Source organism: Nuphar pumila, chromosome 6 (genome assembly GCF_984573655.1).
Source record: "Nuphar pumila chromosome 6, dmNupPumi1.hap1.1, whole genome shotgun sequence".
Lineage (NCBI taxonomy): Eukaryota > Viridiplantae > Streptophyta > Magnoliopsida > Nymphaeales > Nymphaeaceae > Nuphar > Nuphar pumila.
The window spans coordinates 50,767,279-50,783,694 of record NC_143254.1 but is presented as its reverse complement, the minus strand read 5'-3'; positions in this window follow the sequence as shown (position 1 = coordinate 50,783,694).

The window sequence follows — 16,416 nt, the reverse complement described above, 5'->3', positions numbered from 1 at the left end:
AGATTTTAGTATTTAGATTTCTATTTTCCTAAAATTTTAAAAGTTTACCTATTGATTCCCTGTTAATACAATTTTGTCAGATTTAGGGGTCTGTTAATCCAATATTTCCTCTGAAACCGTAGATTCAATGCCAAATCTGTAAAAATAGGATATGATCCTCTATTTGTTTACAACATTGGCCTAAAATTTTAGCATTTTTTGCAACATATTATATTTTTCCTGTAATTTTTACCAAAACCTATCAGTTTGCCTACGATTTCAAGGTTGCCAGATTCTGACCTAGGTTGCTTGAGTTATAGCTCTCCAACTATAGGTCAAATCCCAAGTCTATAAAAGGCAAAAATCTTCTTCTAGTTGTCCTCTGTCACCATGAAAAATCTTAGAAATTTTTATGCTAAGATCAATCTGCAAAGCTATTGTAATTAGGATAAGTAGGCAAAAATCTAGCATTTTTAGGGTTTTTATTAATTTCTATATTAAAATAATGCCAAAAAAATTTGATTTTCGTACTCCATTCCATTATTAGGACTAACATAGTTGTCCATGCCAAATTTGGTTTGTTTCTGAGTTCAATTGCCATATGTTTAGTCAAAGTGTCAAAAGAAAGGCAAAATTCATGCGAAATTCAGTGTTTTGTGATATTTTTGCATTTTTAGAGTTTTAGCATGCATATAATCATATCATATCATCTTATATTTGATTTTATCTTAATTTGCATTCATTTGAATTTCAAAACTCTCATTTTTACAAAAATTATTTCTGAAAACCCTGATTTCAAGGCCATAGTCTTGTTATCAGAAGCATTTTGGTCATTTTCACCTCAATTTCGAATTTCAAACTTTTATTTTCGAATTTCTATGCGTTTGCATCATTTATTTCTTATGTTTATATCGGGGAGGTATGAATTAGGGTTTATATCTGGATAAATTTTGATAATTTTTTGATATTTTCGGATAAATCTAGAAAAATCTGCATATTTGTGCTAACTCATTTTCTAGTTTTGCAAGGATATTCAGAAGAAAGATTTCATTTATTTTTATTTTATTTCATTGATGTAAAAGCAAATGTAATATTGGAATAAGAGTTACATTTCTATATAGAATATGATGCATTGCATATAGTTTGCTTTCATAAATTCTCATATCTAATAAATGATAATTCATGCATTTTTCCAAATTCACTATGGTTGACACAAATGACACGTGCACAAGCTTTTAAGGAGTTGATAAACTCGGTGGAATTCGTATTTATGGACATAGACAGAATACGAACGAGACTCAGATTTTTCATCTTCGTATAAGCCACATTCAGCCTACACACTTAGGCTATTTTGAAATCCACTACATTTCTGAAATGATTTTCTCAAATTCCTTAAAAAATATTCTTTGAAGTTACATTCATTTATTTATATTGACAATTTTGCATCATGAAAGCATTTCAAAGGGTCAAATCCTCTGTTATTGAATTATTTCAGAGAAATCGATTTTCTCAAAAAAAAATTAAGTCTTTCTCAGAAATTGATTTTCTCAAAACTCAGAGTTTTCAATGATGTTTCAAATATTTTCCCAGTTCAAATCATGATTTTCCAATGTTGTAACATCCTCAATTTCAAGGTTCAAAGCTCCAAGAAATTGATTTTCTCAAGGTCATTGGGATTTTATCAGAAATCAATTTTTCAAAATCTCATGATTTCTTCAGAATTTGACCTTTCTTTTCTTCAAAAATGCTTTCTTAATGTAATTCACGATTTTCCCAGAATCATCCTTTTCCAAGTATTTTCCAAATATCAGAAGCAAACATCATCTTTTCAAAATGTGATTTTTTCAAAAACTTCATAGCACATGTCTGACTCTCTGTGCATTTAGGAAATAACCCATAATTTAGATATTTGAGCCTAGCTGAGCACACTTTTGATCTTTGGTTCAATTACCTCTGGTAAAGGTACCAGGAACGGTTGAACCTCATACCGATAGGCGAGTCTCATTCTACGAAATTTTCTCATAATATTTTAAAAACTGAGGCGAGTTATTTTCAAAAACAATTTTCAAAACTTTGGTTGAGTTTGACTCGCAGAATCATATCTCTCTCTCGCAGACGGAAGGAAAAATTTTGCGATGATAACAGGTTTCGCGACCGAGATGGTCCTTCCAAATCTGGTTTAGTATCGGTCCTTCTACAAAATCCAATTTCCAAGTTGGTCCTTTTAAATCCGGTTTAGCATCGGTCCTTCCATAAAATCCAATTTTTGAGTTGGTTCTTCGAAATCTAGTTTAGCACTAGTTCTTTCAAATCCGGTTTAGCATTAGTCCTTCCATAAAATCTAATTTTTGAGTTGGTCCTTACAAACCCAGTTTAGCACTGGTCCTTCCAAATCCGGTTTAGCATCGGTCCTTCCATAAAATCCAATTTTCAAGTTGGTCTTTCCAAACCCAGTTTAGCACTGGTCCTTCTAAACCCAGTTTAGCACTGGTCCTTCCAAATCCGGTTTAGCATCGGTCCTTCCATAAAATCCAATTTTTGAGTTGGTCCTTCCAAATCTAGTTTAGCACTAGTCCTTCCAAATCCGATTTAGCATCGGTCCTTCCATAAAATCTAATTTTCAAGTTGGTCCTTACAAACCCAATTTAGCACTAGTCATTTCAAAATCTAGTTTAGCACCAATCCTTTCACCAAAATCTAGCTTTGCTTTGATCTTTTTACCAAATCTAGCTTTGCGTTGGTCCTCTCACCAAATCTAGTCCTGTGATGTTCTTTCCAAAATTCAACTTTCGAGTTGATCTTTTACTGAGTCTTTTCAGGACTCAGTTTAGCCACAGATGTGTCAATTAGACCTCAAGCGATTTCTTTCACCAAGGATTTCAAGAACATTTTGTCAATTTTTCATCAAATACTTGTTGATTTCAAAATCTTTATTGCACAAATCTTTACCTCAGATACCTTCAGTATTTCTTTCAAAAGGACAAAGCTTTTGCGAAGAAGGATTCAGAATTCAAAATCTTTCTCTTGGCCAACCAAAATGATGAGGAATAAATCCTCGATATGGCCAACACAGAAAATTCAATGTTGTCGCAAAGTCATAAGTGATTGATATTGATCACAGTCAATGGCACATTTTTAAAGACCATTCTTGTAGTAATAACGCAGTGGAAATATCCTAGGTGATAAAGAAAAATCCACTCAATCTCAATATCTCTTCAATAAATATCAAAGCTGCCATTATATATCTATAAAAGGGATCTCTCAAACATCGTCAAGTTGAAGATGGTGGATGAGTTAGACCCTTGGGGGTAAAGAAGACTTGAAACATCTTCGAGTTGGAGTTTGAGACGAGTCCTTATCATCGTCAAGTTGAAGACTGATGCGATGAACCTCCTGCTAATCCCTAAAAGATATTTAATCAATGTTATCATCAAAAGAGATTTCAATCAAAAGAAACAATATTATCAATGTAATCCTTGGAACCAAGGAAGATTCAGATCATCTCCAAGTTGAAGGAGTTTGTAACATACCCTTCCCTCCAAAAAAAAGTCAGAGCATCTTCAAATTGAAGGTTGATGCAATGAAATTCTCGCCAAACCCCAAGAGAGCTCAAATTTTGTCTCAAAAAGAGTGCAAAAACATCATCATGAAAAAAAAAAGTCCAGGATATCAAACTGCCAAATCTGTGAATAATCTTCTTTAATTTTGTGAAATTCTATTATCAATATTCTTTCACCAATTGCTTTCCCAATGTTAATCTTTTCTTTTCTGTTCATATCAATAAAATTGATAGCTTCCTTGAAAGAAAGTCAACCGCAACCAATTTGAATTCGAATCTTGATTCTACGAAGTTAAGCCCAATTGAAGGTAATACTTAAGGTAGAAAAGAGAGAATATTTTCTCACCAATGTACATCATTTTTAATTACTTTGAATCAACAACAAATTTCAACATTTGGACCATATTTTCTAGTTGTCCTGGCGTGAAGTGAGAGCTTGATGTCCGCTTTGATACATCCTAGCATCATTTGTCATCCCTCATTAGGACTTGATAATAGGATTTTTCAAGATTTCTTTCCTTCTTTTTTATAATCTGAGCGCCTAGGCTCTCAGATTAGCACACTTCCCTGTGTTCCCCATTGTCTCGCCGTAGACAGTCCCATTTCGGTTCAAGGTCGAACCACCAATCATTTTCTCGCAAAAGGTCATCAAATTCAAAAGCTATTTAGTCTCAGCAATGAGACGCCCAAGATCAATCACTTTTGAAGTTTTAGGGACCCCCATTTTCATCATTTTGCAAAATTCGAAGGTTCCATCATGGTCTCTTCTTTCGAGGACTCCATCATTTTCATTTCCTGATCAGGTTAAGGGTTAAACCTGAGCCTCATTCTGATGAGGTTTTTTATTTCCCGATCAGGTTAAGGGTTAAACCTGAGCCTCATTCTGATGAGGTATTTCATTTCTCGATCAGGCTAAGGGTTAAACCTGAGCCTTATTCTAACACTACAAGAAAAATGCTAATTAGCGATGGAACTTTGCGATAGATTTTTTCTGTCACAAAGTTGCTATGGATTAGCGAGAGAAAACCATCCACCGTAAACACTCAAAATATGTGCGAACTTAGCTACAGAAAAATTTTTGTCGCCAAATCCGTCGCTAATTAGCGACAGAAAATTTATGTCGCAAAACTTGTCGCACGTAGTGACGGATATGGTGACAAAATTTTTCCGTCCGTCGCTAGTTAGCGATAGAAATATTTTGTCACTAATTATGCTCGCTAGGTAGCAACGGAGTAGCAACAAAAAAATTCTGTCGGCTATCTGTCGCTAAATATTGATGTAAAACGCCCATCTAGGGCACAAAATCGATATTTTCCTCTCTCACATGTGCTGCTCTCCGACGATAGCCCCCTCCCTCCTGCTCTCCAACGACCCCCCCCCCCTGCTTTCCATTAACCACCTCCTCTCCTTGGCCCCCGATTGGCCTCCTATTGCCCCTTGCTTGTCAGTTGTCACCCCCCCCCCCCCCTCCTCCTATCGACCCACGGCCAGCCAGTTGTTGCCCCCCTCCCACCGCCTGTCGACCCCAGACCCGCCATCCCCCTTCCTGCCTCCTCTTGCCCCCCTTCCCGTCGTCTGTCGACCCCCGGCCCGTCGCCCCCCATTCCCTCCTCCTCTTACCCTCCAGTCTGTCGCCCCCATTCCCGCCTCCTCTCGCCCCCCAATTCCCCCCTCCTCTTGTCCCTCAACCCACCGCCTGTCGCCTTCCTTCCTGCAACCTGTCGACCCCCGACCCGTCGCCCCCCTTCTCGCCTCCTCTTGCCCCCCTTTCTGCCTCCTCTTGCCCCCAGCCCGCCTTCTTTTGGCCCCCCTTCTCACCGCCTGTCGACCCCCGGCCCGCCGCCCCCCTTTTTGCCGCCTCTCATCCCCCTTCCTACCTCCTCTTGCCCCCCCCCCCCTTCCGCAGCCTTGCCGAGCCCCTTTCGTCGTGCACCCGACTTAGGCCGACACCCCCGTTCGGACATCCCCTTTCCCGCTCTTTTTTGCTCATGTTCCAGACATCCCTGATGCTTTTATCCCATCTTCGACGACCTCGCAGGTAACCCTCCAGCCCACCTCAATGTATTGTATTGTATTGTATTGTATGTTCGTGCTTCGCAGGTACTTTGCTGAGCCAAAGACACGTGATGCTTAGTGCTAATTATCGCATGTGGCTAAAAATGCAATGCAAAATCAGGTAAATATCCGTGGTGAGTAAGTGATGCAAGCACATCACATGTTATTTAATTTATTGGATGCAACACTTTTCTATTCACACACTCACATAGTTGTGGATATCTAGGATTGTTTTAATGGAGTTTGGAGATCATGATGAGCATGATTTTAATGTATGAGTAGAAGTGTTCTTATTTTTGGAGTACGGATTTCATGCTCAGCATGATAGTAGTTAGTGGAATATTGGAGTGTGTTTGCTGCAGATACATGTTTGATATATGTTTTGATATGAATGATTTGAATGTATTGCAATGTTTGATGTTTCTGTATCCATGCTTGCACAAAGTTATTTTTTATTTGATTATGCCTTCCATATAGAATCGTATCATGAATTTTTTGTTCAAATGAATATATTTGTGCCATCATAGCATTATTAAGATTTTCTTTTAACTGGTGATGAAAATATATGTAATATTTTAGGACAAAATGACTGCAAACCGTGAATAAATGTATCGTAGGATAGTTGATAATGAGGTATCACATGAATATATGAATGGTGTTGACAGTTTTATTGAATTTGCAATGGCAAGTGTCAGTATAGTGGATCCTACCGGTTGGATCAGATGTCTCTGCACGATATGTAAGAACAATCGATTTGTAGAATCTCATGGCATTAGACATCACCTATACAGGAAGGGTTTTGTTAGTGGTTATCAAAATTGGATGCTTCGTGGTGAAGAATTTTGAAATAATTATGATGCAAGGGTGGATATGGTGCACGATAATCTATATGTGGACCTGATATTTGATGTCGCAGGACCAGAAATAGGTTCTACTTTGGGACATAATGCTGCACCAACTGGGGTAGAGGAAGAAGCAACAAACGATGCAACTTGTACATTCTATGACTTACTTAGAGACGCTGATGAACCACTATGGAATGGTTGCAAGAGTCACACTATCCTATCTGCAGTTCTTCAACTACTGAATTTGAAGTGCGAGTTTAATTTGAGTCAATCATGTTTTGACCATTTGTGCTCTATTGTTAAGAGTATGTTGCCCAAATATGAGAAATTGCCACAAAATCTCTATCGTGCGAAGGTTATGGTCAATGCTCTAGGTATGGGGTATCAAAAGATAGATGCTTGTCCCAATCACTGCATGTTGTATTTTAAAGATCAAGAAAAAAGTAGATCATGTCCATCATGTGGACATCCTCGGTTCAAGCCAAAGACAAAGGGAAATGGTAGCACAAAGTCAAAAGAAGTGTCGTATAAGTCACTCTACTACTTCCCTCTTACCCCTATATTGCAACGTCTTTATATGTCTTCAAGGATAGCTAAACAAATGATATGGCATGCAAATAAAGTTTGACATGATGAAGACAAGATCACACATCCTGTTAATGCAGAAGTTTGGAGGCACTTTGATCGTACTCATCAGAACTTCGCTTTGGAAGTGAGAAATGTTAGGTTAGGTTTATGTACAGATGGATTTAATCTATTTGGGGGTAGATCAACCCCATACTCGTGTTGACTGGTATTTGTCACCTCATACAACCTTCCTCCAAGCTTATGTATGAAGCGTCAAAATCTTTTCTTGTCTCTATTGATCCCTGGTCCGACGTCTTCCGGCCAAAATCTTGATGTATATTTGAGGTCATTGATTGATGAACTGAAAATATTGTGGGATGACGGTGTTCTGTCGTACGATGCCCACAAAAAACAAAACTTCAATATGAAGGTTGTTGTTCTATGGACAATCAGTAACTTTCATGCATATGGTATGTTATCTGGTTGGAGCACACATGGGAGGTTAGCATGTTCGTACTGCATGGAGGATACAAAATTGTTTAGATTGACGCATGGAAGGAAGTCGTGTTGGTTTTATTGTCACCGTTGATTTCTACCCAGCAATCATCCGTTCCAACGACAAAAGAATGTGTTCCAAGCAGGCATAACTGAAATGGAAGGTCCACCAACAAGGTTGTCTGGCATAGAGATTTTAAGAAGATTGTGATACTTTCCATGTGGACTGACAGATGTCCATAGGGCAACGCCCTTTATTGGATTTGGGAAGGATCACAATTGAACAAAAAAATCTATATTTTGGGAACTACCATATTGGCCAACCTTATTGATACAACATAATTTGGATGTCATGCATGTGGAAAAAAATGTGTTCGATAATGTATTTAATACAGTAATGAACGTGAAAGGAAAAACGAAGGATAATCCGAAGGCACGTATGAATTTAAAAGTAGTATGTAAAAGATCAGAATTGGAACTCAAAGAGTACAATGACAAAGTACTGAAACCAAAGGCAAGGTATGTGCTTGGTACAAATCAAGTAAAGGTGGTATGTCAATGGTTGAGACAGTTGAGATTTCTAGACGGCTACGTTTCTAACATTGCTCGGGCTGTGAAGATAGATGAAGGATAGTTATATGGGTTGAAGAGCCATGATTGTCATGTCATTATGCAACGGTTGATACCCCTAGCATTCCATGATATGTTAGACAAACCTATATGGGGGTATTGTCCGAGTTAAGTAGATTTTTTAGAACATTGTGTGCAACTGAAGTTGTAGTATCTGAGGTAAAGAATCTAGAGAAATCTGTCGTAACTACTATTTGTCAGCTAGAGAAGATATTTTCACCAGCATTTTTTGATGTTATAGAACATGTGGTCATACATGTGCCATATGAACTTAGGGTTGGTGGACCTGTGCAATATCGGTGGATGTATCCATTTGAAAGGTATATATTTATTTTAATTTTTTTTTCAATGCTATTGAGAAATTTATTATAATCCAAGATGTATATTATTGACAGATGCATGTTTGACCTCAAAAAAAAGGTTTGGAATAAAGCAAGAGTAGAGGGCTCTATTTGTAAGGCGTACACCTTGGAAGAGATTTCAAATTTCTCATCTATGTACTTTGAACCTCACATTCCAACATGTTACACATGCCCACCTCATAATGATGATGGAGAATAATTAACTGGAACTGACAAATTGTCTATATTTGAAGCACTTAGACATGCATTTGGCAGTTACCGATCAAGACTCTTGGAAGATCGAGAGCAAGACGCAGCTCAAATATATATCATTTTCAATTGCTTAGCAATTGATCAATACATTGAGTAAGTATAGTTAATATGTAACATTAAGTTCTATACATGTGTACATGGTTCGGTAAAATAAGTTTATGTTAAGTGTAGACGATTTGATATGGAGTTGCAAAGAAAACTTTCACAACTCACTGATACAGAAGTACAGAAAGAATGTGAAAATAAATTTATGGCATGGTTGAAAGAGTTGGTTAGGACGATTTTATACATTTTTTTCTTTTATACAACAATAAGATACTTGTCGTGATCATAGTCTTTGTTTGTGCTTGTAGGTCCACCATGGTGATGTTAAAGATCAAGGAATATTTGATTTATAAAATGGTCCGTCTAAAGTTGTGCAGTGTTACAACAGGTACATCGTAAATGGTTATCATTTTCATACAAAAGACTACGATGTCAACAAGTCAACGATGAATAGTGGCATGTGCGTCAAGGGTATCGGCTATGGTGAAAATGAACATGACTACTATGGTGTTATAGAAGAAATAATGGAGTTGACTTAGGCACAAATAATAGCTTAACTTTATTTAAGTGTCAATGGTTTGATCCCACAGCAACTAGAGTCGACAAAGTCTCAGGCATTGTGGAGGTCAATGGTAAGTCAAGGTTTGGAACATATGAACCATTCATATTAGTCTCGCAAGCTCAACAAGTGTACTATACATCATATCTGACTACAAGGAAGTCAGATAGAAATGAATGGTGGGTAGTTTGTAAGGTGAAGTCTAAACTATACCCCGAGTATGATCAGTTACAGGAAGACAAGATTGATGAAGAGTATGAATACTATCAATCAGATGATATGTATGACTTCTCTTATGGTCACGATGTCACACATGGTATGCATGTCATATCTTCATTGGCTGATGGCACATGCATGGAAGAATGTGATCCAAATGATATACGAAGTGGATGGATGCTAAATGAATAATAAGAAGATGATGACGAAGAAGAGGAGGAGGAGGAAGAAGACTATGAAAGTCAGATAAGTGATGATGAGTCATTCACGAGCTAGTGAAATACAACTTGTAATATAATTTGATCTGAATGATCTAAATGATTAGAATGATTTGAATGTATTGAAATGTATTGTATTGATTTGAATATATTGAAATGTGTTGCAATGTTTGGATGTCTTGCATGAAGTTTTTTTTAATTTGATATGAATGATTAGAATGATTTGAATATATTGAAATGTATTGCAATATTTGAATGTCTTGCATGAAGGTTTTTTCAATTTGATCTAAATGATTAGAATGATTTGAATGTATTGAAATGTATTATATTGATTTGAATATATTAAAATGTGTTGCAATGTTTGAATGTCTTGCATGAAGTTTTTTTCAATTTGATATGAATGATCTGAATGATTAGAATGATTTGAATGTATTGAAATGTATTGTATTGATTTGAATATATTGAATTGTATTGCAATGTTTAAATGTCTTGCATGAAGTTTTTTTCAATTTGATATGAATGATCTGAATGATTAGAATGATTTGAATGTATTGAAATGTATTGTATTGATTTGAATATATTGAAATATGTTGCAATGTTTGAATGTCTTGCATGAAGTTTTTTTCAATTTAATTTGAATGATTTGAATGTATTGATTTGAATATATTAAAATGTGTTGCAATATTTGAATGTCTTGCATGAAGGTTTTTTCAATTTGATCTGAATGATTAGAATGATTTGAATATATTAAAATGTAATGCAATGTTTGAATGTATTGCCAGTACATTTTAATTTGTTAGAATATAGTTTGTGAAGGACACAGTCATTGAGCACCCAGTGGTAGCCAGTCTGAGCCTTCATCTTCATGGGCTCCTTCGATAGGTATATCATTTAAATAATTATATATTTAATTAGTTTAAATTTATATTTTATGAATTTCTAACTCATTGTTTTGTAGGTGTTGTTTCGCCTACACATGACCCACATACGCCAGATGCAAGGTCTTCTCCGTGTGACCCACGATAAGTAATTCAAATAGTATATATCGATGGTCGACCGTAAGTATTTCATTGTCACTTGTTCAATATTTAACTTATAAAAAATGTATATTGACGGTCGATTCTTAATGTGTATCTTTTTATGTACAGTGCGAGGTTTGAGCAGCAAGAAGTAGTACAAAGAATTACGAAGTCATCACTGCATTATCTTCCAAGACCGGTAGCGTAATAGAAAGAGTACCCGAGAGAGGTATTTGACAGTTTAATTTTTTTCATCCATGGTATGTAATCATTTATCATAACAAGTTGTGTTTTATTGAAATGTGTGCTAACGTTCTGAAAGCATTTGTAGGTCTCCCATCGCTTCACGAGTGCAAACGAGGAGAAGGACGCGAGGGTAGTGTGGCAGAAGGTGGCTGCCAATCGATTTGTCGACATGTTGCACAATATGAAGACTACAACAAAATAAGCAACTGGTGGGATAGATGATCCACTGCAGTGGATGGGCCATAGGCCGACTACTGTTAGGAGAGATTATTGGGAGGGCATGTGCGAAAAGTGGGCGAGCAATGTATTTTGAAACCGCTCAGCAAAGGCTGAACAAAACCGAGCAGCGATGCCCGATGCGCATCTACATACAGGTGGATCTAGGACTTTTGGGAGCCACCAGAAGAAAATGGTAAGTCATCAATACATATATATATATATGTATATATATATGTATATATATATACATATATATATATATATATACATATATATATATATATACATATATATATATATTGTCAAATTTGTGAGTATTTTTGCATACTTATTAATCAATTTTTTATATTATGTCACATTGCAGGAAGCAGAAAAAGGAAGCATTGTGCCTTACAAGGATGTGTTTGTTGAAACACATAAACGTAAGAGCACGGGAGATTTTGTATCAGAGAAGGTGAGAGCGACAATGGTATGTATTTATTGTATTAATAAACATTGTAATATACAAGTTACTTTGAATTATGTTATCATAAACATTGTAATTCTTAATTATTAATTCATATTCTAATTATTACTTTGTAGGAGTCATACAAGCAGCAAATGATGCAACGATATGGCGATGACTCCACTCAGCATCCGTTTTTTGATCCTGCAGCATGAGTGACTGCTACAAGTGAACCCAAAAAAGGTCATGTGTTCGGGTTTGGGAGTAACATGAACACCACACCAGTCGTTGCCTTCTGCAGCCCGGGCTCATAGAGTTCTCCCGCCAGCATCAACTCCCAATGTTCGATTGACCCTGCTGTGTCTTGAGATGATGTTTATCAGCGTCTTGAGGACAAAATGCAACACTTTTTAAATAAAGTCATTCCCAACCTTGTCCGTAATGAGTTGTGCAACTTTTTTCAGGACAGTAGAACTTCATTTGCATCCAATATGAGCTCAGGTACTCGTCAGGTATGCATGATTGAATTGTTATAAATTTTTTCTTATAATTTTGTTAATATCCTTCAGTTTATTACTAGTCTATTTATCATTCAGCCATTTACTTTGTTGCATTAGATTATATGGATTGCATATAATTTATTTCATTATTTTTGTTTATAAATACTAACATTTTGGTTCTCTTTTGTAGGATGATGGAGATGATCAGCGTAGAGGAACTGATGAGGGCATGGAGGAAGGGACAAATCGAGAAAATGAAGAGTATGGTGCCCAAAATCTTGGCGAGGATTTGATTTTTTTGTTTAATTTATTTAACAAACTTGTAACTAATTATAACTTTACAAGGACTGTACTTGGTAGTTAAAGTTTGCTTAACTTAGCAATTCTATTTAATTTGTATGCATTTTTTATTTATACTATTTTTTTATAAGCAGGATATATGAATTGTACGAGAAATTTTTCTTGATTTTCAAAATATTTCAAAAAAAAAAATTAATTTTTATTATAAATTAGCGACGGATAATATTCGTCGCTACTTCGTCGCCAATTTGAGGTAGTTGTCGGTTTGCGACAGAATTTAAGCAGTCGCTAATGTCTGTCGCTAATTAGCGACGGATATTCATCCGTCGATGAATGGTAGCAACGAAAATAGCGACAGATTAAATTTCGTCGCTTAACCAAATCGGTCATCATTTAACGATGAATTTGTGGCGTACATGATCCATCGCTAAGCCATCGCAACATAGCGACGGATTGGCGACAGATAAATTTTGTCGTAATTTAGCGACTAGGGTTATGCGACGGATGATATTCGTCGCTAGTCTGTTGCAAAATCCGTCGTAAACATGTATAGTGACGGATTAGCGATGGATAGTATATGTCGCCATTACTTATTTTTCTTGTAGTGTAATGAGGTATTTTATTTTCCAATCAGGATAAGGGTTAAACCTGAACCATTCTTCGTAAAGGGCCATGTGATATGTGATCATCGCAAAATTTGTCCTCTCTTGTGGTTTCTCTCTCTTTCTTCTCTTCTCCTTTCCAACCTCTATTTTCCTCCTTTTTAAAGGGAGAAGAATAAAAGACAGAAAAGAAAGAGAGAAGAGAAAAGAAAGAAGAGAAGAGAGAGAGGAACTCTTTTGCGGGGTCTCACTTGACCTTAATTTGAAAATATTTAGAAAATTAACTCGCCTCCATTTTGAAATATTGCGGGAAAATGGAGAGACGGGATTCGCTCGTTGGTACGAGGTTTGACCGTTCCTGGCGCCTTTACCAGGGGTAATCAAACCAAGGATCGAATTTAATACCGTTCCTGGCGCCTTTCTCATCCTATATCCGATTTTAGATCTGTAAAATGCTATGGATTTATGTTGACTAGATCTATCTACTGTGAAATTTTCAGAATTTTTTATTACATTTTAGTATTTTTCCTCTGTCAGAGACTCTGATTTTCAATTTAAAACTCGTTAGGGTTTACCAAAACCATAATCAGACTTGTGTTGTTTATAAATCCCAAACCACAGATCTGATTCATGATCTGTAAAAAATGAGTATTATTATTTTTATGTCAACTTTTTACTGCTAAAATATCAGATATTTTAGATCATTATTTCTATTTATCCCGAAATTATCAATTGAAAGTATCTGTTTTAACCCCTGTTAGATTTGTTAGATTTTAGTTCAGATTGCCGGAAGGGTTTCTCCCTAACCGAAGATGCTTTTTCCGATCTGTAAATTGGGAAATCTCTGTTTTTTTTCTAGTTTGTCTCTGTAAAATTTCATAGATTTTCATGAAAGATTGACCCCTAATTCGGGTCTAACTCTGAAACTGGTTGGTGAACTAGGTCAAAATAGCATATTTTTAGGGTTTGATGCAATTTTCGGGTTAATTTAATGTCAAAAAAATATTTTTATAATTCTAATTCAAAATTAGGGTTATAAAAAGTGTAGGAATCTGATTGATGGCTGAATTAAGCAAATTGCAAAACCGGGTTCCTGAAAGATTCAAAAACACTGCCAAAATCACAGTTTTTGTGATATTCTTGGATTTTCGTGCATAAGCATATATTTTTAGGGTTTAATCATATTCATAATCATATTAGGATACTTTAGGTCAAATTTGATGTTAATTTGATTTCATTTAGTCCTTAAAACCCAAGTTTTTACCAAAATCTATTTCAAAAAACCCTGATTTCAAGGCCATAGTCTTGCTATCAGGGGCAATTTGGTCATTTGACCTCAATTTCGAAATCCCTAACCTTAGTTTTCATGTGTTTAAGTATGTCATATCATATTTTAGCCTAGTTTATTTGCATTTGAATTTCAAAACTTGCATTTTACCAAATATCTTTCTGAAAACCCTAATTTCAAGGCCATAGTCTTGTTATTAGGGGTATTTTGGTCATTTTGACCCCAATTTCGAAATTTCATATCTTATCTTCCTTATTTATTCAATTTTATTTCATACTTTATCATTTTGATTTAATGGAATCATGGCAAAAAGGCTTATATCTAGCAAAAGCCAGCAATTTCCTGATATTGCTGGATAAATCTAGAAAAGCCAACATATCATCACTAACAAAGTTTTCTAGTTTTGCAGGTACATTGAAGACTTTATTTTTCATGTATTTAAATTTCAATAGTGATGTAAACTAAATTAAACTTTGGAATAAGAATTTACATTTCCTGCTTAGCTTAGGCAGCATTGCATATAGTTTATTTTTTTAAAATAATGTTAATGTGTGATGGATGATGATTCATGCATATTCAAACTCACTATGGTCTACACGAATGGAACATACACTAGCTTTTATGAAGTTTATAAACTTGGTGGAATTCGTATTTATGGCCATAGTCAGAATATGAAGGATATCTAGATTTATGATCTTCACATTAGCCACATTCAGCCTACACTCTTAGGCTAATTTCAAAATGCACTGCATTTCTCAAAAAAATACAAAGTGTTTTTCCCAATTCCTCAAAAATCATATTCATTCATTTCATGAATTTTCCAATTCCAATTCCAAGTCAAAGAAATCAAATTCTTCAAATTTTCCTAAGTCTTATTTAAAATCGATTTTCTCAAAATATTGATTTGCCAATGATATTTCAAGTATTTCCCAAGTTCCAAATTCGATTTTCTAAGTTATATTTTCAATTTCAAAGTTTGAATTCAAAGAAATCAAGTTTTTTTTAAGTTATTTCATATTTCTCAAAATCGATTTTCACAAAATCCTTATATTTCTTCAGAAATCGATTTTCACTTTCTCAAATACAGCATCTCAAAAATAATTCACAATTTTCAAAGAGTTTATTTTCCAAGAATCTTCCAAATATTTTCCAATCTTTGAAGCAAACATCATGTTTTCAAATGTGCATTTTTAGAAATTCAAAGCACATGCCTGATTCTATGTGCATTTAGAAATTAGAATATGATTTAGATAAGTTGAATAGAGCAGAGCAGTAGATTGATCCTTGGTTCGATTACCCCTGTTAAAGGTGGCAGGAACGGTCGAACCTCGTACTGACAGGCGAGTCCCATTCTACGGAATTTTCCCGCATTTTAAAACGGATGCGAGTTATTTTCAAAAACTATTTCAAATGTCAGTTTGATTTGCAAAAGTAAAATTTTGCGATGATAACAGTCTCCCTTAGATTTAGCAATTTTCACTCAGAGTTGCCCTACTACACGATTTTGAGACTCTAAATTCACTCCCCCCTTGGGCTCAATTGAGACGGTGCATTGAAGCACCAACCTTGCTCGCACCACTTCCAATTCGATCTAGGCATGGATCGATTTTCGTGAACCATCTGAAGCCCGGATCAAAGGACGAAAGAAGACGTTTGTAGTCGTTCATTTTAGGAGTTCCAAAGTTGCAGAAAAACACAAGGTGCACTTCTATCTCTATTGATTTCATTATAGTAATATCCTTACTCGATTTGTATTGTCGTTTTGAAGAAAGAACTCATCCGAGGGATGGATCGAGCTATTCTCATAAAATGATGCATATCAAAAGATGTTTTTTATGCTTTATTTATTAAATTTCTGCATTACATCATGTTCATGCATTAAAATAGGTTAGATTTACGTTTCATTTCATTAAAATAGAATGTTTCATAAATTTATTTAATATTTCATGCATTCAGCTTCATTTAGGTAGCTCCCTGTTTTTGTCAGTCAGTCCACATGTCATTTTCTGCATTTA